The 26893-nt window shown below is 44.3% G+C and overlaps 3 long non-coding RNA genes across 10 annotated transcripts in view; 1 reads left to right on the plus strand and 2 right to left on the minus strand.

The window, feature by feature from the left end:
- LOC309799531 overlaps positions 1-14492 on the plus strand; it is a 66091-nt gene extending 51599 nt beyond the window's left edge. For all 5 annotated transcript variants that reach the window (XR_014293296.1, XR_014293297.1, XR_014293298.1 and 2 more), the window contains 2 exons: positions 5301-5446; positions 11444-14492. This is a non-coding gene — a long non-coding RNA (uncharacterized lncRNA). The remainder of the gene's footprint in view (positions 1-5300; positions 5447-11443) is intronic.
- Positions 6607-11434, minus strand: LOC309799539. Its single transcript, XR_014293302.1, has 2 exons — positions 8667-11434; positions 6607-8521 (listed from the first exon to the last, which is right to left on the minus strand). It is a non-coding gene; the product is annotated as an uncharacterized lncRNA (long non-coding RNA).
- A 199-nt stretch (positions 14493-14691) lies between the features above and the next one.
- Positions 14692-21058, minus strand: LOC309805545. Of its 4 annotated transcripts, none has more exons than XR_014294259.1 (3): positions 19894-21058; positions 19665-19826; positions 14692-19579 (listed from the first exon to the last, which is right to left on the minus strand). It is a non-coding gene; the product is annotated as an uncharacterized lncRNA (long non-coding RNA). The 4 variants fall into 4 exon arrangements; XR_014294260.1 differs by having other exon boundaries at positions 14692-19066; positions 19130-19579; positions 19665-21058; XR_014294261.1 differs by having other exon boundaries at positions 14692-18999; positions 19051-19579; positions 19665-21058.
- Positions 21059-26893: the final 5835 nt, after the last annotated feature.

Raw genomic sequence — 26893 nt, forward strand, 5'->3', positions numbered from 1 at the left:
AATGAACTGTATTAAAAGGAAATAAAAAGTCATAGGGCTTCTCTAAGGTTGTATAAAACAAAAACTTGTCTTAGTAAGCAAATGTTCTTAAGTACATTTAAAACAGAAAATGTTAAGTGATCCAATTTGGATCTCTGTTATTTAATTTGCTTTGGAGGAAAGGCAATTTGGTTTTTTGTTGGTTTTGTTTGTTTCTTTTTTCGTACAGTCTTTATGACCACTTGCTCAGCAGCCAGGGTCTACCTGACAAATCAATACGCCTGTGAGTTGATCTCAGTCATTTAGACTGTGAATGCCAATAGGGAGAGGGGGGGTGGGTCCCACTCCTCTCTCATCTCCCTGTGCCTGGCTTGGTGGAATGCTTATAAGAGATGCCCAATGCAGGCTTCTGCACCAATTAAAAGCCTTGTTACCTTCTGCTGTAACAGCTTATACCACCTGGTAAACACATTATGGTGCGTATCAATGATAAACGGGTGAGAGAGAGAGAGGGAAGGGGAAAAAAGAGATAGGAAAGGGCCAGAACCGTAACCCTTGTTCCTAACTCTGTCTGGGTTCTCTGCCTGGGGTGGGCCAGATGTTTGGCCTCCCAGCGAAGGTCAGACCCCTGGAAAGGCTGTCATTGGTGTACTAGAGAGTCGGGCACACAGGCACAGAGCCTGGGTAGCTACAAAGCAGGATGAGCAACAACATAGGCCTCTAACAGAGTCAGTGGCCTCGTGTAGACAATAAGGCAGCAGGAACTCCGAAGGAGCTGTAGGTCAACTGTTCCCTGTCTAAACCTGGAAGGGGGGATCCACGAGCCCAGGCCAGCTTCTTCCTCCTTCCTGCAGGCTGCTTTGTTGGTGTCTGACGCTGAGAGAGGACTCCACAGGCAAGTCTTTATTATTCACTCTCATTTATACAGCATTCTCCTTCCAGTCCGAAGAAAACTGCTGCTCACATCCAGAAATACCTAATTCCAATAGGGAATGTATAGCATTTGCTTCCCATCAAAGCAAAATCCTCAATACATGAAATCTGAGATCTTGGCAATTTAATGGATTCCTTATAATTTTTAAATAGCATGTATTAGTGCTTTACCCAGTTGGAAGGTTGCTGAGGGATAAATTGGCAGCATCTCTGTTTTCTTTTGCAAAAACAAATTCGTAAAAATGAAGTGTTGTACATTTATTTTATGTTGTTATTTTGGCAGCTTTCTTTTTATGACCAAATTCTGAGTCTGTTATATTATCTGAATTCTAGAAAGATTTGATTGATTACAGAAAAGTTTATTTAAAAATTGGCCTTGCCATTTTTTTCTCTGGCTAACTCCTGGGTTGTTTTATACAGTACTTACTATTTAAAGGACCTAATTTATTTTTCATGGCCCATCACCAATATCCAAGATAGCATCCAATTTCTTAATTCTGAACTCCACCTTGAGTGACTTCCAAACTAAATGAAATGAAAATACCTTGGGCAGTCTTGGTTTACACACGGTGGCAGAATTAACTTGAAGTTACATGGATCCCACACGGGGGATACTTCGAGCTTCTGCTCTGTATGTACCAGCCAGAAGCCTTCTCCTCCCTTCACTTTAGGTAAAACAAGATTTTTCGAGCACCTGCTCTTCGCAAAGCAGTGCTGACAATACAAAGGCGGACCAGGCTGAGTGCCCAATTTGACGGACATGGTTGGAATGGTGTCTTGGACTGTGCCGTCACTGCACACTCTGTCTCTGGGGGCAAAAAGTTCTTGCCCTGGCTGTTTGTTAGGAGACAGTTTTATTCTTGTCCAATACATCTATTAAACATTTATCTTCATACCAGCATGTCTCCTAATCTTTTAAAGTCAAGACAAATGGGAGTATACAGTTTAAATTACATTGAGGAGTTTTAACCTGGAAAGTGCTGTATATTTCCAATGGGTTATTTTATGGTTTCTGCTTCCACACTTGACTAAAGATAGTGTTATGTATATAATTTTTGAGTTCACTTTTAAAATAACTTTTTATTCAAGTGTAGTTGACTTACAATGTTGTATTACTTTCTGTTGTACAGCATAGTGATTCAGATATGTGTGTGCATGTTTATATTCTTTTTCACATCCTTTTCCATTATGGTTTACTACAAGATATTAAATATAGTTCCCTGTGCTATACAGTGGGACCTTGTTGTTTATCTATTTTATATATAGCAGTGTGTATCTGCTAATCCCAAACCCCTAATTTATCCCTCCCCACCCCCTTTTCCCTTTGACAATTATGTTTGTTTTCTATGTCTGAGTCTATTTCTGTTTTGTAAATAAGTTCAATTGTGTCATATTTTAGATTATACATATAAGTGATATCATATGGTATTTGTCTGGCTTACTGCACTTAGTATGATCATCTCTGGGTTCATCCATGTTGCTGCAAATGGCATTATTTCATTCCTTTTTATGGCTGAGTAATATTCCATTGTGTATATATACCATATCTCCTTTATTCCTTTCTCTGTTGATGGACATTAGGTTGCTTCCGTGTCTTGGCTTGTGTAAATAGTGCTGCTGTGAACATTGGGGTGCATGTATCTTTTCAAATATACATTTTCTCCTGATATATGCCCAGGAGTGGGATTGCTGGATCGTATGGTAGCTCTATTTTGAGTTTTCTAAGGAACCTCCATACTATTTTCCATAGTGGCTGCACCAATTTACATTCCCACCAACAGTGCATGAGGGTCCCCTTTTCTTTAAGTTTACTGTGAATGGGCATACAGTACCATTCACTTTTTGTGTATGTACATTTCTGTAAACTTTGAGAAATGCACAGTCATAGATGTACCACAATCAGGACACAGAACCAACCACTCCCTCCCACAGAAAGCTCCCTCTGCTGCCCTTGGTGGTCAGCTCCCTCCTCCCCCACTGACCCCTGGCAACCACCTTCTGTTCTCTGCCTCTTGTTTTATCTGCAAAAAGTTTGTGTGTATCAGTGGGTTTCAAAACAGGGATGAGTTCACTTAAGCCATGCTTTGTGTCATTAGTGTGCTCGGCTATCCTTGTCAGGATCCTTGTCAGGATCTTTCTCTGATGCCTGTCAGTTGAAAAGGGTGGAGCCATGAAATACTTTAAGGACCTTTTGAGTCACAGACTCCTCCTTTTGGGTTATGTGAGGAAATGTCAGTGGTAGAGAGACTACGGGCATCAGGCAGGTGTCCTTGTCCGTTTGGAGCTCTGAGAATGGCTCTCCGAGCAGGGCCATCTCCCTTACACGAGTGTTGTCTAACACCCACCCATGTGCTTGGCAGTGTTTCTCAGAGGAAACACTGAGTAAAGGCCTTCATCAGGGAATGGATACATCGGTGGATTTTGTAGGGAGCCCCTGTTTGACTTACCATCTAGACATCACTGTTACTGATGTTTTTCAATAATTCTATTTTTGCAAAGCCTTATTTCCATTTGGGTCCAGTTATCTGGGGAGAAGTCTCCTCACTCCCCACCCTCTTGTAATTAAAAAGCATGTTCTTTTTAGATGATTTCAAAATGTTCTCCTCCACCAACTCCCAAAGCTTGCTGGCTCGGCCAACTTGATGCAACTCAGCATCACTGGGATAGAAGAAGAACACGTGGAGCTTTCAGAATTGAGGTGAAATGGAACGGGGAGCAGATTAAGGCAGCCTAGAGATGCTGAACCTTGGAGGACCATTTTAACATGAGTGTTTTAATGCTAATACTTAGCTCCAGCTGGGAGGGGTTACAAGAATTATAGGCAAATGTCCAAGTTATCATCTTTCCTAAATGTTGGCAGGGTTCTCCCAAAGCAAGCCAAGGCAAACAATCTGGTCTTGGGTGACGAGCAAATTTTGTCAACAGATTCGCTCTTTTCCTCCCTCCCCACATTCACACGAACCCAGAAGGCAACAGCTGGCAAATGCCAGGGGTCAACTGCTGTGCACCTGTGCTCGCTTGTCTTCTGGGTGGATTCACCGACTTCTAATCTAGTGCCTTAAGTAGTCAATTAGGTTAAATTCTAGTGATTTCTTTGCATAATATTGATATAAAAATATCTAGACTCTAGACCAATGCCAAAAGCTGGATAATGTGATTCTTTAGTACAACAGGAAAATATCTTTTGTCGGTAGACTATTTACTCACATCCAAATAAGGAAGAATAGAAGAAATTAACTTGATAAATTATAATTAAGTAAATTTTCTTTAAAAATGTTGCTTCAATTCACTGTGTATTCCATGAGAAATATTTTGTTAGCCCACGTGATCCAGAAAATTCCCAGCTTCCTCCTTTTCATATATAGATACATATGTCCCTTGTAGTATTAATATCAGGCCGAAATTTGGAAGAGGGAGAGAACTCATGGCTGACAATAATTCATAAACTAGAGAAACTAGTTCATAGCCCAATTCATTTTTTTTCCTGTGGACATTCATGGTTAAGGTGGCTACATCAGGTCTGTGAGTCAAATAGAATATTGGCATTTTTTATCTCAAATGAAGTAAATGAACATAATAACACTTCAGAATTATAAAAATTTACATTTTAAATCTGTTGTATCCCTCAAATTGATATTCATTTTTACAATTCACAGTGTACAATTCACTACATTTTTATAGTTTTGCATATTCTGTTATTCTGTCAAATATTACATAGCTGAATGCTAAAATATCATTAGGCCAACCATTTATTTCAGGTACTTGTGAAAGGAACTGAGTTAAGCATTTGTACTCTTACAAGTTTGTGCCAAGTATGTACCAGGCCCACCTTATTATTTTTTCCACCCTCCGTCAGTATCTTGTACCAAACCTCGCCTTGCCTTCTGATTGGAATCTTGGTCTCTCCTGACACCAACACCGTGTTGGTTCCCAAACTGTATAATGTATGTTCCAATCCTTATTTTCCCATTTGACTATATCTCCCCAGTTGGAAGATGATGGAAAAATATTGTCAACAGTAATGAAAGGACTTGGAGGTTTTCACTCTGCAGACTGAACAGTTGCTTGCTGGGAATTGTTCCCTTGGATTCCCTTCCTGAGATGGAATGTAACACATTCCAGCTGACGCTATTCAGGGCAAGAAAATAGATCATGATTAACTTGATAAATGACTCCGAACCTAGCACTGCAGCTTGGGAATTTTCCCTTCGAGCACATTGCTTAGGACCAGTTTATGTACCGAGTAAAAAGGAATTTGTTGTGTGAGACCACAAGTGTAGTGCACTGAAGCTCACAGGCTTTTCTCCTCCTCCTCCTGCTGCTGCTTCCTCTTCTCTGTTTAACCTGTCTCCCTCCCCACAACCTCTTTTTGTTTTTTTTTACTTCAGATTGGCCGTTTCATCCATAAATGTTCTTTAAACTCACCGGAAGTGGGCCTGGCTCTAAGCTACTGCCAAGTCTCCCCTGTCGTTGGTTTTCCTGTGTGTGTAAAGGAAGGCGTGAGGAAAAGAAAAGGACACCCCTGTCACGGCTGGTAAGACGGAACCCTCATCCCGTACTCAGAGGACAGTGTCAGGACGTTACGTGTACTGTCTGCGTACAGGCACCACTGACACCACACACACCCACCACGCACAGACATCACACACACACACACCACACACAAACCACAGAAACACACACACAAATACACACAAATACCACACATGTTCACAGACACACACACCACACACACCACACACAACATACCACAGAGACCACACACACACACAAACCACAGAAACACACACCCACCACACACGCCACACACCCACCACACACACCACACACAACATACCACAGAGACCACACACACACATACACAAGCCACAGAAACACACACCCACCACACACGCCACACACACACCACACACACCATGCAAAGCACACACACCACACACACCACAGACCACACACACTACACACACCACACACACCCACCACGCAGACATCACACACCACACACACCATGCAAAGCACACACACACCACACACGCCACAAACACACCACACACACCACAGACCACACACACAAATACACACAAATACCACACAACATGTCCACAGACACACACCACACATATACCACATGCCTCACCCAAACACCACACACACACCACACACCACACACACATACCACAGACACAGACCTCACACACACAGCACATACACCACAGACACCACAAAACCCACACAGACCAGACACACCAGATACACTACACACATACACCACATACGCCACACCCGCGCACATACACATACATCAGACACACCACACACCCCACACCCCACACCCCAGATTCCCAACACAGATCACAGACACACGAACCACACACATCACAAACACCACACATACATATATCACACATACGCCAAACACGACATACACCACACACCAGACACACACCACAGACACACATACCACACACACACATGCAGACCACACATACTTATACACACAGACCACACACACACATATACAATGCACACCTATCACACACACACCACACAGACCACAGACACACACCACACAGACCCAAACCACACAAACACCACATCATGCATACCACACACAGTCTACACGTAACAACCTGCAGCACACACACACTGTGTGCTCGATGCACAGTGAGGCCAAACAATACTGAAACATCGGAGTTTGGAGCAGAGAAATGTTTATTGCAGGGCCAGGCAAGGAGACGGGTGGCTCATGCCTTAAAAAGCCGTAACTCCCCAAAGGCTTTTAGCAAAGCCCTTTAAAGGCAACATGAGGGAGGGGCGTGGTTAGTTGTTGCACACTTCTTTGTGTTGGATGTAGCTGTCTATGTAGGCCAGCTCAGTCAGGTCCTGATGTTCCTGTTATTCTCTGTTCAGGTCAGGTCAAGGTTAGGATGTCCTGTAGGCTCTCCTGTATATTTCAGGCTATAGGCAGCATTCTTTAAGCACAGGCAATAGAACACAAAGGTTAAAGTGAAAGGAGCAGATCTAATACGGAGTCAGATTTGTTCCTGCGTATTACAGTTCTTCCCTTTTCTTTGATATTCCTCAATCTTGAGGAGAAGGTGTTGGACCACAAGAGGGGAATGGTGTTTTGGATGGAGAGGGGAATCATAAACTCAGCAGAGGAACTCCATCTCACAGTGATTTGGTTTCAAACTCCACTCCCGTTTCATCCTTCCCCAGTTCTTTCAGGGAATGGGGTGATTACCACTCTGGCTACTTTCTGCTGAAATGGGACATAGTCCTACCTGGATTTGGGGAATGGACACAGAGCTGGAAATATTCTCGGGTTCCAAGTCCTGGATCTGAGTCTTGTATAATAAAAATCTCATTCCCTGAGGAATTCAGGAGACTAAGCCTGAAAACCAGTCTGGACCTGGCACTTTGGGGGAGACTTGTAGCCAGGTAGCCAGTTGTGTACTTTTATCTAAGTAGGTTTTAACTTCTGATGTGGTATTAACGTATATATAACAGGGGCAATTGACCACGTCTCCTTTTTCTGCTGACATCTGACTAAAACAATTTTATTGTCTAAAAATTTAATAGTTACAAGAGGAGATCTTGAGGTCATATGGTTACAGCTGCCATCTGCCAGCAGACACTGCTTGAGAATGGCTGGTGGCCTCCTAAGTATGACAGAGCTCAGAAAATTCAAGTTTTCAGCAATATAGGAATGTGCCTGAAATCACATGCACAATGGCCACCTAGTTTTTTACCTTGAACATCTGAACCACATCTACTCCAGTTTTGACTTTCAAACGTATTCCACTCCTCAATGGCCAAGGCAGATGTGCAATGCATGTCCGAAAGGCCACAAAACAGGCTGCTCTGGTCAGTAAAGTTTAAGTTAAATCATGTATCAGCTAGAATGACTTCCCCAGACCTCAAAATATGTACAGATTTCCCATCATCTCCCTTGTTAATTGCAAATTCTTTAACAGACCAAAACATGTCCCTTGATGCCAGGGTGATTGATTTAGCTTCTTGCCCCAGGTGTAGATCATGTCCCTTGGTGCTAGGCCTCCTTTATATTTGCCTAGGTACTCATGATGGGGGAAAACTGATCAAATATTGTAAACAGGCTCAGAGGTATGTTAATGGGTATACACTTTATAGGCCATACATTTTTTTATCACTTATACCCAATTGCCACACAAGCATTGTACATGTGCTTCGCAGTAGACTTAAAGCAGGCAGTGTTCTCCACAAACATGTAAATTAAGTCTGGTCCATTGACTACATAGGCTTTCCCAAACTGGCTGTGGTAGAACCCCTCAGGAGTCTTAGACTGAATTCCCAAAGGCCTCTCAAGGCCAGGAAATCCATGCCAAAGGCCTGCCATCAGATTCTGCCTCGATGGCATTCTTGGTCCCCAAAATATCAAGATTCCTGTACATGCCAGGAGACAGTCTTTCCCATTCACCTGATAAGGCTGCTCAGAACCCAAGGATCTCTAGTTTCTGGAGGGACCAGCCAGAGAGAAAAGAAAAATATTTCAGCTTTACTCAACAAGGTATAATTTACCAAATTGCTGTATGTCATGAGTAACTTCAGGGGAAGTGCTTCCCTATATCTGGAAAACACAAATCAAAATCAGTAATATTCCAGACAAAACCCACAAACATATAACCATGTTCACCAGTTCACTTAGTAGCCAATCCTTTTGTTAACTTTTTATGAAGCCATCAGGATTTCCATTAGGGTTTTTAATTTCTTACCCAGTTCAGCAGTATAATCTGAGGGCCTTCCCTGGCGGTCCAGTGGTTAAGACTCTGCACTTCCACTGCAGGGGGCACGGGTTCAATCCCCGGTCGGGGAATTAAGATCGTGACTTAATTTTGCCATGTCGTGCAGCAAAAAAAAAAAAAAGGTGCATAATCTAAAATGTATTAGTTCTTCCTATGAATCTTCTTGAAGATGAAGCAGTTTTGCAAAGCATCAGCTTAACTATTAAAGACTTAAAAAGGCAAGGTTAAAGATTTGATTACAGTGTGTTAACAAAAAAGCTTAGTCAAGTTGCTGCGATATACAACATTTTAAGATAACCAGAATTATGACTGATAGCATTATACCAGGACATATTTACATTTCAGAAACTTTACATAATTTCTAGAATATCTATATTAATAACATCTGTACTGTATAATCTGAGGAGGCTTATCACCCACTTGACAATGCTTCCCATGTAATTCAACATACCAAATAATACGAGTTGTTAAATACTTCTAAGATGTGTCAAGGGCCCTCTAAAGCATCCCAAAGTTAGCTGGAGGGCAAAAGAATTTTAACTAAGATTTGATATTTGGGAAGTTCGTCAAAAAAGATCACAGGTCACTGTAAGACAATACTTGTTTCTTAATCAAAGTGAGAAGAGGTCTCAGAAGCAAATATAGATCACTTAAAGGCAGGGGAGTTCACATAATCTGTTATCAAAAGCAGCATTCTAAGTAAACTTGTTCCCTTAGTAGAGAGGGACCAAATCTAGGCTTGCACCAGCCTATTTTTAATAACAAAATCCATTTACTTAAGTTTAACCTAATCTCAGCCCAACCGTGTGTAAAACTCCCTTTTAAAAAAACATATATCCTACTTTCCTGCTGTATACTAAAATGTTTCCTTTATTATTTTAGTAGCTTTAATTACATATTTAAATTTGAATCCGAAGCTCTAAAAAAACCCCTTAATTTCTAGTGAAAACCAAGAAGCAATCAAGTATTAACTGTCCTTTAGCATTCTGTAGGTTGGCAAACAACTATAATAATTTTTCAGAACATCTGCTTTTTATAGAAAATATCTCAGTGTGGCACCAAACAGTCCCAGACACCTTTAGCTTCTATATTCAGTACTTAATGTTTCAGCACCCTGCCTGGGAACGACCTAGCTATTCAGTAATGCCCCACCATCCAACCCAAACTAGCACAACTCTAAAATTTAATACCAAATATCTGGAGGGACCACCCTTAAGTAGACATTCCCAAATCAGAGCCATTTCTAAAGAGGTCACCCAAAAGCTCTCATCCTATTTGCATCTAATTTACTTTAAGAATTTCATCATACCAAGCTAATTTTTTTCTCTGTTGACAAACTGTGCAACAGAAACAACATAAACCCATTCACCCTCAGTAAACCCAGGCACAATAAAAGACATGTCTGTATTGAGCACACCAACAATTCCCTTCATACTTCCTTGCCAAGAGAACCCCAATACTGTTCAGTTATTAGGCCCATGATTTTCATTGTTCCCTCCTTAGCCCCAGTGGGTGAACGAGGATTAGGTTAAGGCAATCCTGGTGTAATTCCTTTTCTCTTGGCAATATTTGATTTAATACAGGTGCAACCTTGCTTAAGAACTGTGAAGGCAAATAAGGGAACTTTTGGGTTTCCTTTGCTCTTAAAAGGGACAAAAGGTTCATACTTTCCTGAATCTGGTCATTGTTGGCTGAGGACTGGTGCCGTAGAAGCTGTCTTAAGATCATGAGGGAACAAATCCGAGGACAAAACTGACATGTAAGAATGTCAGAGGAAAATATGGCAAGAACCTGGATCCTTGATGTCGCTGATTCACCGATTGAGTCTATGCTGGAACCATTAGGAATTAGTCGTAATTGTTTAAGATACTTTTAGTTGTGTTTTCTATTACAAGCATTTAAAAGCATCCTAAGTAATAATGTTAAAGGTATCTCTCACAATTTATACTTATTTTTCAGAAACGCTTACTAGAAATTTCTATAGCTGGTTATAAGGTTTATCCTAAATAGTTTGAATTTTCTAAAAGACATGTCTGTATTAGTCAAACCAACAAGCTTAAGCTAGCTTCAATACCAGATATCAATTCCATACTGAATATTTCCCAGATCATGAGGAGCTGAAATTCATTTTGGCCTGTTTTCTAAATAGTAGTATTTAATTTGTAAGCATTTACTTTTAAGTCTATTAAATAGAGCTCATTTACAAGTTAACCTCAGCAATACTATCCAAAGACAAAGACACCTAATCATAATGAAACGTACATACATTCAGATAGGCAGAGATCTCATAGCCAGCATACTTATATGCAAGACAAATGTAAACACACAAAGAACAAAATCTAATTCCTGCAGAACAAAAACAAAAGGGTGAAGTCCAACAATTTCCTCAACTTTTTCAAACAAGGATCCTACGTTTTAACAACAAACAACATACAAATGTAAAGATAAGGAATCATTACCACACGTGTCATGGCAGTTCACCTGGCAAATGCAAAGCAAAAATAACAGTTGGAATAGATTGAATTTACTTAGCTACCTTCAAGCTTGCTCCTCAGAATATTTTCGTTCTCTTGGGGTCAGAATTCTGAAAAAAAGGTACTTTATCAAGCCAGCTTTCTCTTAACTGCATATGCAAAAAGAACCAGTTTTGGAATTTTAAGAGAGTTTCATCTTAATTTAGTCCAGAGTCTAGAGAATGTAGTGGTGGTGAGGTGTTAAAAAAATATCTTCTTTCTCTCTCTTTCTAGGAGCATACTGAAGATCTCCCAGTTTTGCAAAATACATGCTAGGGGGACTATAAGATGGAACAGAGCTCTGATTATCCATACTTATTCATTCATGGCCGGTGTTATCTAATATTAATAAAGCAAACAAATGCAATGCAAAATGGTCTTTCAGGATCACAGTTCCCTTGCGCCAGAAAGGGAGCTACCCATTCACTGCAAAAGGAAAATCCCAACCAATGCTCGACCCCAGGCGAAACCCAACACAGTAGGGAAGGATACCCTGTTACCGAAGACGTTTCCACTGACCAGTGCATACTGATACGCACACATACGAACAACAAACAACTGTGACTCTGCTTCCATGCTGGAACCTGGGTGCCCTGGAAGTGTTCTTCATCCGTCTCTGGACGGCCTGCTACACGTGTGCATTCCATGACCAGTGCAGTGTGCTTATGATGAGCGGGTGCATATAATAAATTACTGGAAATCGCTGAGGTTTTGATCCTCCCTGAATACAGAAAGTTTGACTCCTGTCAGCCATGGTCTCTGTTTAAAATACTTAGGAGCTGGTTTCCACAGCGGTCTGCCAAGCCTTCCATGACGGATGGCAGCAGCCACGCCGAGTCGGGGGCACTTCACTCACTGTGGACGTGCGGGGCCGGGGCACATGCTGCTGCTTCTCACACCAGGTCGAGGAGCCAAGACTGTGCTGTGAGAAGAGTAGGAAGCCACTCGAGGACACACCGAATTTCCGTCTCCAGTCTGAGGGTTACGGACAGGGATGTCCAGCATCGTCTTTGTCAGGGGCTCCTCTGTTGAAGCCGTTTGCCTGTTAGTATCCGGGCTTCCCTGGGGGTGTGTCCTTTACACTAGTTCTCTCACTTTCAGAGCTGCTGTCGTGACTGGTCACCCAGGTACGACACAGGTATTTCTATCCATCCGCCCCACACCAAAGCCCTCCCGTATCCTGGGCAGGAAGGGCCGCCGGGGTCCTTTAGAACCTGACACTGATACCTGCAGGGAGGGGCCTGATCCTAAAATACACAAGAGGGTCCAGCACCGAACACCCGGGTGATGCCCTCGTGAGAAATTCGGGAAGTGCCGCTTGAGGTGACGGGTCTATCAGTGGTGCTCCGCCTTCATCCTTACAGGCACGACGTTCCCTGCAAGCCTGCCTGCCTGCTCCACAGTAAAGGAAGCGAAACAATAAATACGGGTGCGCTGCCCTGCCCTGCGGGAAGCGCTCGCGTACCCAGCCCTTGCCCAGACCGGTCCCTGCCTCGCCTCCCGTCTCCTCCGCTCCAGCCATCCCGAGCCGTGTCACCGGCGGCCCCATTACCGACCCTCCTCCTCACTGTGGGAAGTCCCTCAGGCATCCCAGGCCCTCCCGGGACGTCCAGACCCCACGGCTTTCCTGTAACACCCTCCCTTCCACCAAAGTGCTCTTCGGTAGGTCTGCGAACGCCTCGTACCACGTCTGCGCACCAGCACGGGGGGTGGAGCCCTCTCCCCGCTCTTGGTCCAGCCTCGCCCTCCCTTCCAGGCCCCCGATTGCGTGGCCCCCAGCGCACTCTGCTCACTCACAGGGGACCGGGGTGCTTCTGTCCTGGTGCCACGCTTGGCGTGCGCTGTGCCTCGTCGGGCGGGAGACGGTTCTCCAAGGGCCTCTCCTGTGTCTGACATCTTGCAGGCGGAGACGCTGACACCTCTGTTCTGGATGGACCGTCTTTACAAGGATGCTACACGGTGGACAGCCTGGAACCTCGGAGATGGAGGTTCCCTCTGGAGAACGGGCGGCAGCCTTACTTCCCATCTTACAAGCCTTGCCTGCCTTGGTCTCCAGGTTCCTCTCCTGTAATGCCACCCGCTGCCGTTCAGTCGCCATGTGGCCACCTGAGTCACCCTGCGGGAACTGGGGAACTAGCACCAGAAAAGACTGGCCCCCAGACTACTGCTATAATTAAGTCCTTTATCTCTGACCCAGGGTCCTGCGTCTCCTGCCAGCACCCAGGACACGGGCGGGCTAGCTCCTCACTCAACAAGTGGGGGAAAATCTCGGCCCTTCCACAGCTCTTGACAGGACCTTACTCTGGGAGTCTCGTCTCCCCCAAATGAGAAAGTCAAGGGTAGAGACAGGAATCCTGTATTATATTTCCTAACACCTCTGATGTTTCCCCTACACATTCTAGTACACAGTAAGGCTTTTTGATGATGAAATAAATGACATTGATAATAAAGGCAAATAATCATAGCAAGAAGCTCCCTAGTTTGACTCAGTTTCCACCCATAATGATCTCTTCTGTTTGCATGGCTCTGGGTCTCTCAAGCGATAGGGTCTTTTTTTTTCATTGCATGTGTGCAAGAGGGGATGGGCAAGGAGCAAGTGTAGGGAACCTAGGGAACAAGCAAAATGCAAGGAACAGGTTCCATAACCAAGCTGTGGCAGAGATTCCTAACTGCCACTCAATATTCATTCTCCCTTTTTTTTCCTTGTAAAAATAATCCTGATTATTGTTTTAGCTGAGAACATCATGGCTAGCTAAAAATCATACGTTTCTCAGTCTGCTTTGTAGCCAGATCTGGCGTATCACAGAGTTCTAGCTGAGGAGACATACTGGAAGTGGAAGAGAGCGTTCCCTCATTTTCACTCCTTTTTTCTTCCTACTGCCTGGATTGCAGATATAATTGTTGGCACTCCAGCAGCCATGTTGGCTCATGAGGTGAATTTGGAAATAGAATTCATGCATAGTGAGTAACAAGATAGGAGGAGCATGAGCCCCTGATACCACAAAGCCACCAAACCATCTGTGAACTGACTCCTGACTTCGTTTCATGAGAGAAAAAGAAACTTCTATTTTCTTTAAACTACTGTTATTTTGGATCTTCTAGCAACCTAATCCTAACTACTAGACAAACTCAATTTTCACTGAGTGTAGAGTATATTATAAATCACACTTCCTAAGAAAGGTGCCATCCTATGTCCTTTTGACACTCAAAACATTGAAAAGTGAGGGCTAGGATCAAACCACATACATGTCTCCATGCAACCCAACAGCAAACCCATTTTCTTTTTTTTGCGGTACGCGGGCCTCTCACTGTTGTGGCCTCTCCCGTTGCGGAGCACAGGCTCCGGACGCGCAGGCTCAGCGGCCATGGCTCACGGGCCCAGCCGCTCCGCGGCACGTGGGATCCTCGTGGACCGGGGCACGAACCCGTGTCCCCTGCATCGGCAGGCGGACTCCCAACCACTGCGCCACCAGGGAAGCCCAGCAAACCCACTTTAAACAACTGAATTCAATTCTATTTTATGAAGAACTTAGTCTGACTCACACGTGTGTAGTGTGTCTTAGGAATACTTACATAAACATATGTAGGAATGGCTTGTTTCAAATATTTTCTAACAGTTGGAACGTAAAGATTTTATTACCTAAAAGAAAAAGGTCACAGGTACTTTGAAAATGCTTCATAACTTCGCATGCCGCCAGCACAGCCCAATTCAGGCTGGGCCCAGCTTCCAACCTTGGCATCCTTCCTCTTGTACCCCAGTGATTTTAATCCCTTGGGCCAGCCCCAAGCCAAGGCAAGAGATGCCCCAGCCCTACCAGCTCCGCAGCCTGGGACCTTGGCTTCAGGTGACCATTGCTACCATCGGCTGCCTTATGCAAAATGGGATCCTTAAGAAACCCTTCTGTGGAATGTGGAGAGGGAGCCTGGCGGGGCAATGGTGAAGGCACTCACGTCCTAGATTCTAGCCCCAGCTCCGTGGTGCACCAGTTATGCTGCCGTCAGGAATGCACGGGCGTTCTGTCTCCGTGTCCTCACCTGACAGCAAAGGAGTGAAGCACAGCCTCTGAGGTTTCACAGAGCAATTCACGAGGAAGAGCTCTGTAACTAGAAGGGCCCCATCACGTCACAGACCATGAAGAGGGGGCCTTCTGGCATTTAGAAATCCAATAGAAAAGGAAGGAAACCACGGACGTAGCCTACTGGGCATATATTAATTTTGGAAGGGTGCCAACCCCTATCATCTGTAACTTCTTGGATGTCTATCAACCCAAACCTATTAGGATCTTCTTTGGGGAGTTATCTCGGAGGAACTGTTTCCTTCTGACCTCTTGTCCAACATACACAGTGGAGGCTAAGGGTATTGCTTTAACTCATCAAACCACATAAGGTTTTTTAATATTGACCAGAGACTTATTAATACGTCTTTTGTTACCCAAACGTTATTGACCAGAGATGTTTCAATACTGATTTACATAACAAATCACCAGCCACGGGCGTTAGATTCTGAAACAATCCCCTGGTCAATAAATGAGTTAATTAAAAGACTTTAGATATCGGTCTCAGAGCAGCAAGATTTGCCTGGTACCTTCCGAAAGACCAAGGGCAGGTGGTGGCATTTCAAGGCTCACCATTATCGCAGTCCTACTATTCACTATTTCAAAAGGTCACCAGGGATACAGGCGAGGCTCATTCTTCAGTCAGCGGTTTCTCAAACACCATGAGGAGAACCTGCTGTCTTCCTGGTGAAGGTCACAGAAGTCAGATGCAGGGGGCTCTCTGAGTTGGGCTAACTTGTCAACCTGCCCACCCCTGGTAGGTGGCCTATGTTTAGATCCCAGCTTTGCTATTTGCTTTCACATAATCCTGGTCCCATAACTGAACTTCAGTTTCCTCATCTATAAAATGGGAATGACAGAACATACTAGATGCTTGTTACTTTCAATCCCATTCCTCCTAGTTTCTCAAAAAACAAACAAACAAATAAACAACAAAACAATATCTACAGGATCAGAGACCGTTGCTACATGTGCCGGAGCCTTGGGGACTCTGGGCCTCCCTCCCAGCGTCCTTAGAGGGTCAAGAAGAGATGAAAGCTGATTCAGAGATGTTCCTTGGAGAAACAACTTCAAGACTTGTGTGGGATGGAACTCTATTGGATGACCTCACACCAAAGGGGCAGAATTGTGAAGGAGACAAAGTCTGTGCTCAGTTCCCCTGCCTCCCAATTCCAGACCCCCTCTCCCTCCTGAGAAGATGTCCGTTCTTGGACACCAGATGTCCCTTAGCTGCTCATGGAGGCTCAGGTCGTCTTTCCCTCCCGGGGAAGTCCAGTGCCCAGGGTGGGTCTCAGGCACCACACTCTCATCTCTCAGTCATCCTCATCACAACTTCCTTATGCACCAGACTCTTCTAAAAGAAGGCCTGATAAGGTGATTCCCTCAGTGGTTAAGGAGCTCGTAAGATTCTTGGGGTTTCCCTGTTCAAGACAATTAGCAGTTCCTCCCATAGGAGATTTTAAGGCTAAGGTATCACCAAGAAGCCCTTTTATTCTCTTTCCTAAGCCCCATCTTGAACCCACGGGTAAAAAGATTTTTATTTGCCAAAGAGGCGAAGTAATAAGCAGTCACGCAGTGCTGGCCATGGGCTGAGGCCACCAGCGCCGCCCAGGCCTGACCTTCACTGCTGCCCCCAGCAAGACACCCGAGCAGAAAGGCTTTCTGAGCCCTGTCGCTGGCTTGTGAACCCATTATTAGACTTCCAAGATGAGCCTTTAGGAATTTCTAGCCTTAAAAAAGGATTTTGAGAATAGGCTGGTGAGGTACCATTTTTTAAGGCAACAAACTGTGTAAGTGTCCACCTAGTCCACCGACGGAGAGGCACCCTGAACCCAAAGCACTGCCTCTGCCTTTCCCTGTCCTAAGACGGGTGACACCGAGAAAGGGGGGAAGAAGTCCTTTCAGCCTCCAAGGTCTTTCCAGTTGAAAACACTCAGTGCTGAAGTAGCAAAATAAAATCACCCATCGACAAAAGTGTCGAGGGACCCAGCCCACCTCAAAGGCCTTCTCCCCCGAGCCGGGGTGTAGGAGGGAGTCTGGCACCAGCCTACCTGCCCTGTGCGGGCAGGGGAGACAGCAAGCAAGACCCAGGGAAAGTCGCTCAAGAATGGAGACACTTGCGGGCCACTGGAGCCGAGGGGCCGAGGCCAGAGCAGCCAGGTCGCTGCAGATGGAGACAAGATGCTCTGTGACACGCCAAGCTGTGTGCTGGGAGGCCTGCACACAAACCCCAGCCAGGCTCTCACGTCCGCCCTGTCCCCTTCCACAGAAAGGCCTTATCATCTGTCACACACGGGTATTTTCAGCCACACTCGGCTGCAGGGATAAACACAGTGTCCGCAGTAGCACCCTCGACTACAAAGGACAACTGTGACAAATGTCAGGGCCCTTTGAATTTGAAGATAGCCTTGTTAACTACTGCGGAGGGCGGACTTTCTGCTGTCAACAGAGTTTCTCAAGTTATTTACGCCCGCGGCGACTTGCATTAGATCACCCCGCCCCCCACTTTTAGCTGCTTCCCTGCTACACGTCAGAATGAAAGCCAGCCTGCTGTCAGCAGTCACATGTCCCACATCGCCTGGACAACCACTGAAACGGGAGTTCCCACCGTGGGCTTGAGGCCTCTCTACATTAGCCCAACTCTAATTCCCCGGGGAACTTAATCGGTGGCACAAAATGCTATCTCATCCTTCATTCTGGAAACTCTGAAAGCCTTCCAACAGAATAAATCACTGTGAGACTCCGTGAACGCCCAGTCTCAGCCATGCCTGCGAGGATCCTTGAAGAACCTGCACAAGGAGACTATTGTGCACATGTACGAATAGATGACACGATTCCAGGGTTTAGTACTATCCGCCAAGTTAAACTACCGTGGAGCAGCTGTGCACATGCGAAATGATGCCTGGCACCACTGGAGACCCATAAATCAGCCCTGGCATACTTTCCTCCTATTAAGAGAGTCAAATAAGAAAAAACTCCACAAATTAAGATGTGTCTAGGACATGGAAGACATCGCCATTCCTCTCTGAATGCAAAAATAAATAAAAATTAGGCTTCATTTTGCTGGGGTTTCTTTCCAAGGGACACAAGTTTTCTAGCATGTGAAAACCTGGCAGAAAACCTTGTTCTGAGCAGGGTCATGTTGGGCTGGTCAGTTTGCCTTTCTGTATGTCGCAGGCAAAACAGAAGTGATGAGCCAACCTGAGAGGCAGTTGTTCTTTACAAGGAGTGGACGGGGGCTTCCCTGGTGGCGCAGTGGTTGAGAATCCACCTGCCAATGCCAGGGACATGGGTTCGAGCCCCGGTTGGGGAAGATCCCACACGCTGTGGAGCAACTAAGCCCGTGCGCCACAACTACGGATCCTGCGCTATAGAGCCCACAAGCCACAACTACTGAGCCCGTGTGCCACAGCTACTGAAGCCCGCGTGCCTAGAGCCCATGCTCCACAACAAGAGAAGCCACCGCAATGAGAAGCCTGCGCACTGCAACGATGAGGAGCCCCCGCTCGCCACAGCTAGAGAAAGCCCACACACAGCAACGAAGACCCAAGGCAGCCAAAGACAAATAAATAAATAAATAAATAAACAAATAAATGAATAAATAAGGAGTGGACGGATAAGCCAGGAACCCAACGCAGCCATAAATATATACATACATACATACATAACTAAGGAATGGATGGATAAGCCAGGAATCCAACGCAGCCATAAATATATACATACATACATACATAACTAAGGAATGGATGGATAAGCCAGGAACCCAACGCAGCCATAAATATATACATACATATATACATAACTAAGGAATGGATGGATAAGCCAGGAACCCAACACAGCCATAAATATATACATATATACATACATACATACATAACTAAGGAATGGATGGATAAGCCAGGAATCCAACACAGCCATAAATATATACATACATACATACATAACTAAGGAATGGATGGATAAGCCAGGAACCCAACACAGCCATAAATATATACATATATACATACATACATACATAACTAAGGAATGGATGGATAAGCCAGGAATCCAACACAGCCATAAATATATACATACATACATACATAACTAAGGAATGGATGGATAAGCCAGGAACCCAACGCAGCCATAAATATATACATACATACATACATACATACATACATACATAACTAAGGAATGGATGGATAAGCCAGGAACCTAACACAGCCATAAATATATACATATATACATACATACATACATAACTAAGGAATGGATGGATAAGCCAGGAATCCAAAGCAGCCATAAATATATACATACATACATACATACATAACTAAGGAATGGATGGATAAGCCAGGAACCCAATGCAGCCATAAATATATATACATACATACATACATACATACATACATACATACATACATACATAACTAAGGAATGGATGGATAAGCCAGGAATCCAACGCAGCCATAAATATATACATACATACATACATACATACATAACTAAGGAATGGATGGATAAGCCAGGAATCCAACGCAGCCATAAATATATACATACATACATACATACATACATAACTAAGGAATGGATGGATAAGCCAGGAACCCAACACAGCCATAAATATATACATACATACATACATACATAACTAAGGAATGGACGGATAAGCCAGGAACCCAACGCAGCCACAAATATACACATACATACATACATACATAACTAAGGAATGGATGGATAGCCAGGAACCCAAACTCTCCCAGGAAAATTATAACCAGGTTATATGTGTCGGGCCCTGTCTCTGTGCAGTTCATCCCTTTGTTCTGGCTTGTTCATCTCCAGGACAAAAACACACAGCAGAGGTCGGATGGCTGGGCCACTGGATGCCTCCATCCAGCCTTGGGTGAATGGCTTGGCTGGAGAAGCCAGGTCAGGCTAAAACGAAGGGAAGGTGCATCATTATAAAGTTGGGTCACTAGTGGATAGAGTGACCAACCACCTCAGTCAGCCTGCATCCGAGGGGGGTCCTGAGATGCATGAGTTTTGGTGCTAAAGTGAGAAATATCCTTGGCAAACTGGGCAGAGTTTGTCACCCCAGTAAGAGACTGAGTTTTAGGCTATTTGGGAAAACTGAAGCATCTATGGGTCTAAACAAGCTGATAACTCTCAGCTTCTCTTTAGCTGAGTGATGTCAACACAGACAATCCAGTCCCCAGCTAGAGTGACTCCGTAGAGTGTCACAGATGTCCCAATTAACATCAATTAATTGAGCCTTTGCTTTGCGCTCAGCATGGCGCTGTGTACTGAGTAGGGATAAAAAGGCAAGTGCAAAGAATGAAATTAGAACACTCCCTACCACCATACACAAAAATAAACTCAAAATGGATTAAAGACCTAAATGTAAGGCCAGACACTATAAAACTCTTAGAGGAAAACATAGGCAGAACACTGTATGACATAAATCACAGCAAGATCCTTTCTGACCCACCTCCTAGAGAAATGGAAATAAAAACAAAAATAAAAAAATGGGACCTAGTGAAACTTAAAAGCTTTTGCACAGCAAAGAAAACCATAAACAAGACGAAAAGACAACCTTCAGAATGGGAGAAAATATTTGCAAATGAAGAAACTGACAAAGGACTAATCTCCAAAATATACAAGCAGCTCATGCAGCTCAATATCAAAAAAACAAACAACCCAATCCAAAGCTGGGCAGAAGACCTAAACAGACATTTCTCCAAAGAAGATATACAGATTGCCAACAAACACATGAAAGGATGCTCAACATCACTAATCATTAGAGAAATGCAAGTCAAAACTACAGTGAGGTATCACCTAACACCAGTCAGAATGGCCATCATCAAAAAGTCTACAAACAATAAATGCTGGAGAGGGTTGGAGAAAAGGGAACCCTCTTGCACTGTTGGTGGGGATGTAAACTGATACAGCCACTATGGAGAACAGTGTGGAGGTTCCTTAAAAAAGTAAGAATAGAACTACCATATGACCCAGCAATCCCACTACTGGGCATATACCCTGAGAAAACCATAATTCAAAAAGAGTCATGTACCACAATGTTCATTGCAGCTCTATTTACAATAGCCAGGACATGGAAGCAACCTAAGTGTCCATCGACAGATGAATGGATAAAGAAGATGTGGCACATATATACAATGGAATATTACTCAGCCATAAAAAGAAACAAAATTGAGTTATTTGTAGTGAGGTGGATGGTCCTAGAGTCATACAGAGTGAAGTAAGTCAGAAAGAGAAAAACAAATACCATATGCTAACACATATATATGGAATCTAAAGGAAAAAAATGGTTCTGAAGAACTTAGGGGCAGGACAGGAATAAAGACACAGATGTAGAGAATGGACTTGAGGACACGGGGAGGGGGAAGGGTGAGCTGGGACGAAGTGAGAGAGTGGCATGGACATATATACACTACCAAAATAGACAGCTAGAGGGAAGCAGCCTCATAGCACAGGGAGATCAGCTCAGTGCTTTGTGACCACCTAGAGGGGTGGGATAGGGAGGGTGGGAGGGAGGGAGATGCAAGAGGGAAGAGATATGGGAACATATGTATATGTATAACTGATTCACTTTGTTATAAAGCAGAAACTAACACACCATTATAAAGCAATTATACTCCATTAAATATGTTTAAAAAATTAAAATTAAAAATAAATAAATAAAAATAAAAAGGAAAGCGCAAGTAATTCCTCACTTTCTTTTAATTCACCTTTACAGGGTACAGCCAAGTAAACCTATGCTAACTCCTAAAGGATCTTGGAATCCACAGAGACCTGCTCTTACATGGAGACTGAGGGCGCTTCTGGGCTCCACCCCTGCACATGACCCCACAGCCCTTCCCAATGGCACCGAAGGTGTCAACAAGCACACAAACCATTAGCTGAAGCTGGCTGAGGAGGGAGGAGAGAGAACGCTGTGCCTCCATAGAGACAGGAGATCCATTTCTTCCATGGCTGACTCTTCACAGGCAGTTCTTCCATAGGAGCTCCAGAAAACGTCATTTGAATAAGCATATCATCTCCTAAAGGAACTACCAGGAAGGAATACATCCATTTGATTTTGGAGTTTCTTTATTTAAAAATCTCACTGTCTTATAGTCAGGCCTATTAAATCTTTATACACAACTTATAAAAGGAATGATGTTCTTTTGGTGGCAGCCGCTGTCATAAGGCAAACGTGTGCTCTGTGGCTGGTACTGAAATTTTATTCTTCCTGATTATAGAAGCAAAACTTTTTTATTGTAGAAAACTTGGAAATTTTATGAAAATAAAACTTGAATTACCTAAATTATTATTATTTTATAGTTTCATCGTATTCCTTTTCTGCGCACATATATTTTTTTACATAGTTGGAATCCCTGCGTGTCCACTTCAGTGTTCTGCTTTTTACCCCCTGACATCGTATTTCCCATATTTTCATGTTTCATGAAGTATACTTCCAAGTCAGTGGTTCTGGATCCCTTTACACTCTTTAAATTTATCATGTGGACCCAAATATCCTTAAAATTTTCCTCAAAGAGTCTTGTGAAATGTTCCCTAAAAATCCCAGTCGATTCTGTGACCTGAGTGTTTACTGTATTTCCTGCACTAAGACATAGGAATTATGAAGATGTAATAAGACGAGAACTTCTTCAGGTGATACACACTCATGCGCATTTGAATTTGAAGCGACTCACTGTCTTCTGTCCTAGTCATCAGTTATAAGCACTGTAAAAACAACTTTCTAGAAACACGCCATGTATGTTTGACTCAACATGGCATTTTTTATCATTTTTGTAAAAAGTTGGACACTGGGCTCTTTATCAGAAATGTAGTATGAAGTATAAAATTTTTCCCCAAGGAGAAGCCAGATTCGATTTACATCAATTTAACATCATTTTAAACATTTCAGGGGTAGAGCTGTATCAACTACTATGCTTTCTTGCAAACAAAAAGGCTAACTGGCCTACCCAAGAAGGACATCGATGAATCTGCATAGTTTGGAGACCAGAGCAGGCTTGGGTGAGAATGTCAGGGCCTCAGGGTCTCTCTCCTCTTTGTGTTCCTCTCAGCCTTGTCCTCCTTCCAGTGTTGGGCCTTCCTCAGCCAGGGAGTATGATGGCTGCTCCCAACACAGCAAGGTCCAGAGGGAATAAGGGACAAGGTCTTAGAATCAAGGAAGCCTTTTCCAGAGGCCCGCACCAGATGTCCCCTCCTGTTTCCTGACCAGGATAAGGTCACACACACACATGCCTGCCTGGTCTGATCACTAACAAGGGAAATGGGATGACTGGCATTGACTTAGACCAGCAATCATCAAACTATTGCCAAGGACCGCTTCTGGCCCTCAGCCTGTTTTGTCAATAAAGTTTTATTGTAACACAGCCTTGCTCATTTACATATGATTGTGTCTGGCTGCTTTCTCGCAGAGCAGAGCTGTTACAACAGAGACCATGTGGTTCACAAAGCCTAAATGTGTCCTGTCTGGCCGTCTTAGTTTGTTTGGGCTGTTTCTTTTTTCTTTTTTTTTTTTTTTAATTTATTTTTGGCTGCATTGGGTCTTTGTTGCTGCACGCAGGCTTTCTCTAGTTGTGGCGAGCGGGGGCTACACTTTGTTGTGGTGCGTGGGCTTCTCATTGTGGTGGCTTCTCTTGTTGTAGAGCACGGGCTCTAGGCGTGCGGGCTTCAGTAGTTGTGGCACGCAGGCTCAGTAGTTGCTGCACGCAGGCTCAGTAGTTGTGGTGCACGGGCTTGGTTGCTCCGTGGCATGTGGGATCTTCCCAGACCAGGGATCGTACCCGTGTGCCCTGCATTGGCAGGCGGATTCTTAACCACTGCGCCACCAGGGAAGTCCCTGGGCTGTTTTAATAAGATACCATAAACTGGGAGGCTTGTAAACAACAGATATCTCTTTCTCACGGTTCTAGAGGCTGCGGAGTCTGAGGTCAAGGCGCTGGCAGATTCAGTGTCTGGAGAGAGCCCATATCCTGGTTCAGAGACGGCCACCTTTTGGCTGTGTGTCACGTGGAGCAGGGGCAAGGGAGCCCTCTGAGGGGGCCCCAACGCCCCTTCTGAGGGCTCTGCCCTCACGACCAGTCACCTCCCAGAGTTCTCATCTCCACACACCACCACTTGGACATCAAGTTTCAACATCTGAATTTTGGGGAGACACAAACATTCAAACCAAACACACTGGCCTTTTACAGAAAATATTTGCTGGCCTCTCATGTAGAGGATGCTTAGGGCGGGACAGATGGAGACAGATCACCCACAATGACTGTTGCAAGTCAGTGTGGCCCTAAAAACAAACTCTGTCCTTGAAATGCAGAGAGAAAGCTAACGGCGTTATCATCACACTGCACGCATCATATAAACTATGCATGAAGATTAAAGCAGAAACAGAGACACAGACGTAGAGAACAAATGTGTGGACACCAAGGGGGAAGGGGAGGTGGGAATGAATTGGGAGATTGGGAATGACATATATACACTACTGTGTATAAAACAGATAACTAATGAGGACCTGCTGTAGAGCACAGGGAACTCTACTCAATGCTCCGTGGTGACCTACATGGGAAGGAAATCTAAAAAGGAGGGGATATATGTATACTATATAGCTCATTCACTTTGCTGTACAGCAGAAACTAACACAACATTGTAAAGCAACTATACTCCAATAAAAATTACTTTAAAAAAAAAAGTAATGTGAGAATTCAGAGGAGAAAGTCATCAATAAAGGCAAGGCAAAAGCATCACCCCAGGACACGAATTCTCCCCTAGATGTCTGGAGACGAGACACAGACATTGCTCTCTCCAGCCTCCCTGCATCTGGGGGCTCACTCTACAAAGACAGGTGACCAGCACATGCAGGCTGGTCTGGACACTGGCACCACAGGCTGTAACGGGACGGTCCCCTGGCCTTCCTCATGTCTTCTCAGCCTTAATCATTCCAGGATGATTCTAGATAAAAATGTGGAATTTCATCATTGTTGTCCAACCCTGTTGATACAAGTCCTATATCATTTCCCTCCTGTTCTGTGGTAATTCTTTCTTGTTCTCGACTATTAGGATGCCTTCTAAGGGGTCTGAAAAGCACTCATCGTAAGAGGTAATATTAGAAGCCTCACTCCAGTCAAGAGGATTTACACTGAAAGAGATTAGAAAATCCTAGAGCTGAACGAGAAAGGAATCTGCAGCTACTTCTCGTTAGCTTCAAAACTACCACTCTTGGTACTTTCCCAACCTGATACTTCAGATGTGCACTGTAATGCACCAAGCATCGGGCTAAAAGATGCATATTGAAAGGATCCAAGAATATGGAGAAACAGCCTTCAAATTCCTGTCCCATCTGCCCTCTAGGACTCCTCAGAACACTCAGTCTGAAGCTGAGGTGATGACTTCAGATTTCTCATGAGTTTCACAAGGTGAAAACTAGATGGGAAGCAGCCGTTGATTAAAAACATGTTTGGTTTTGAGAGAGAGAGAGAGAGAGAGAGAGTGTGTGTGTGTGTGTGTGTGTTGCTCCGGGTTTGGTTTTGAGAGAGAGAGTGTGTGTGTGTGTGTGTGTGTGTGTGTGTGTTGCTCCGGGTTTGGTTTTGAGAGTGTGTGTGTGTGTGTGTGTGTGTGTGTGTGTGTTGCTCCGGGTATCTTACATAGTAAACCATTGGAAGGTTGTTCAAGAACAGGACTGCGTGGTCTGGGGAGCTCAGGTAACGTTTGCTTCTTTTCTAAAGTAAGTGGGCGGAGGGCCTACAAGTAGAAAGAAGACGGGGAGGAGAGCCGGAGTTGATGCTAACACAAAAGACAGCTGCCTCTCGTGTCTTCCTGGACTCGCGGAAGGAATCCCTTATCGTTTACTGAGCGATAAACATTCCCGGCGAATCTGGGTGTGGGAGCAGAAGAAGGGGAGGAGAGAGCCGGCAGCAGGCTGGGACACCAACTCATCACACAGTCTTTGGAGATGCTAAGATGAGTGAGGCAGTTAAAACCAACACATGGGATGCGCCCGCTACTATATACAGAACAGATAACCAACAAGGACCCACTGTATAGCACAGGGAAGTACAGTCAGTATCTTGCAATAAGCTATAATGGAAAAGAATCTGAAAAATTATATATATGTAATATATTTATATTATTATACATACATATGTATCACTGAACCATTTTGCTGTACACCTGAAACTAACACAACATTGTAAATTAACTACACTTCCGTTTTAAAGGAATGGTTATTAAAAGGAAAAAGACAAACAAAAAACCAACACATGGCACGCTGGGGAGGAAACTGCCAAAGAGTGATTCATGAGGATCCAAGCCTAGGAGCAGCTCGGCCTCCATGTGCAGCCTGCGAAGGAGGCGGTCCCGCCCGGCACCAGGTGTCCTGTGCGCCCTGGCACGCGGCCTGGTGCGCACACGCACCACTGCACAGATGCGCGCGGGGCTTCAAGCGCTCCCAGCACACACCCGTGAATGTTTCACGCGCGTCTGTGGGCTGCATATAGGTTGAGAAAAAAGAATGCATAGAGGAGGATGGTTTTGCTTCGGTGTGTACGTGAACTTTGATAGAACTTAGTAAAATACAGAGCGTTTACGAGCGTGATGGATGGCTGTCGGGGGGACTGGTTTCCCG

Source organism: Mesoplodon mirus (genome assembly GCF_964341445.2).
Source record: "Mesoplodon mirus genome assembly, chromosome: 1".
Classification (NCBI taxonomy): Eukaryota; Metazoa; Chordata; class Mammalia; order Artiodactyla; family Ziphiidae; genus Mesoplodon; species Mesoplodon mirus.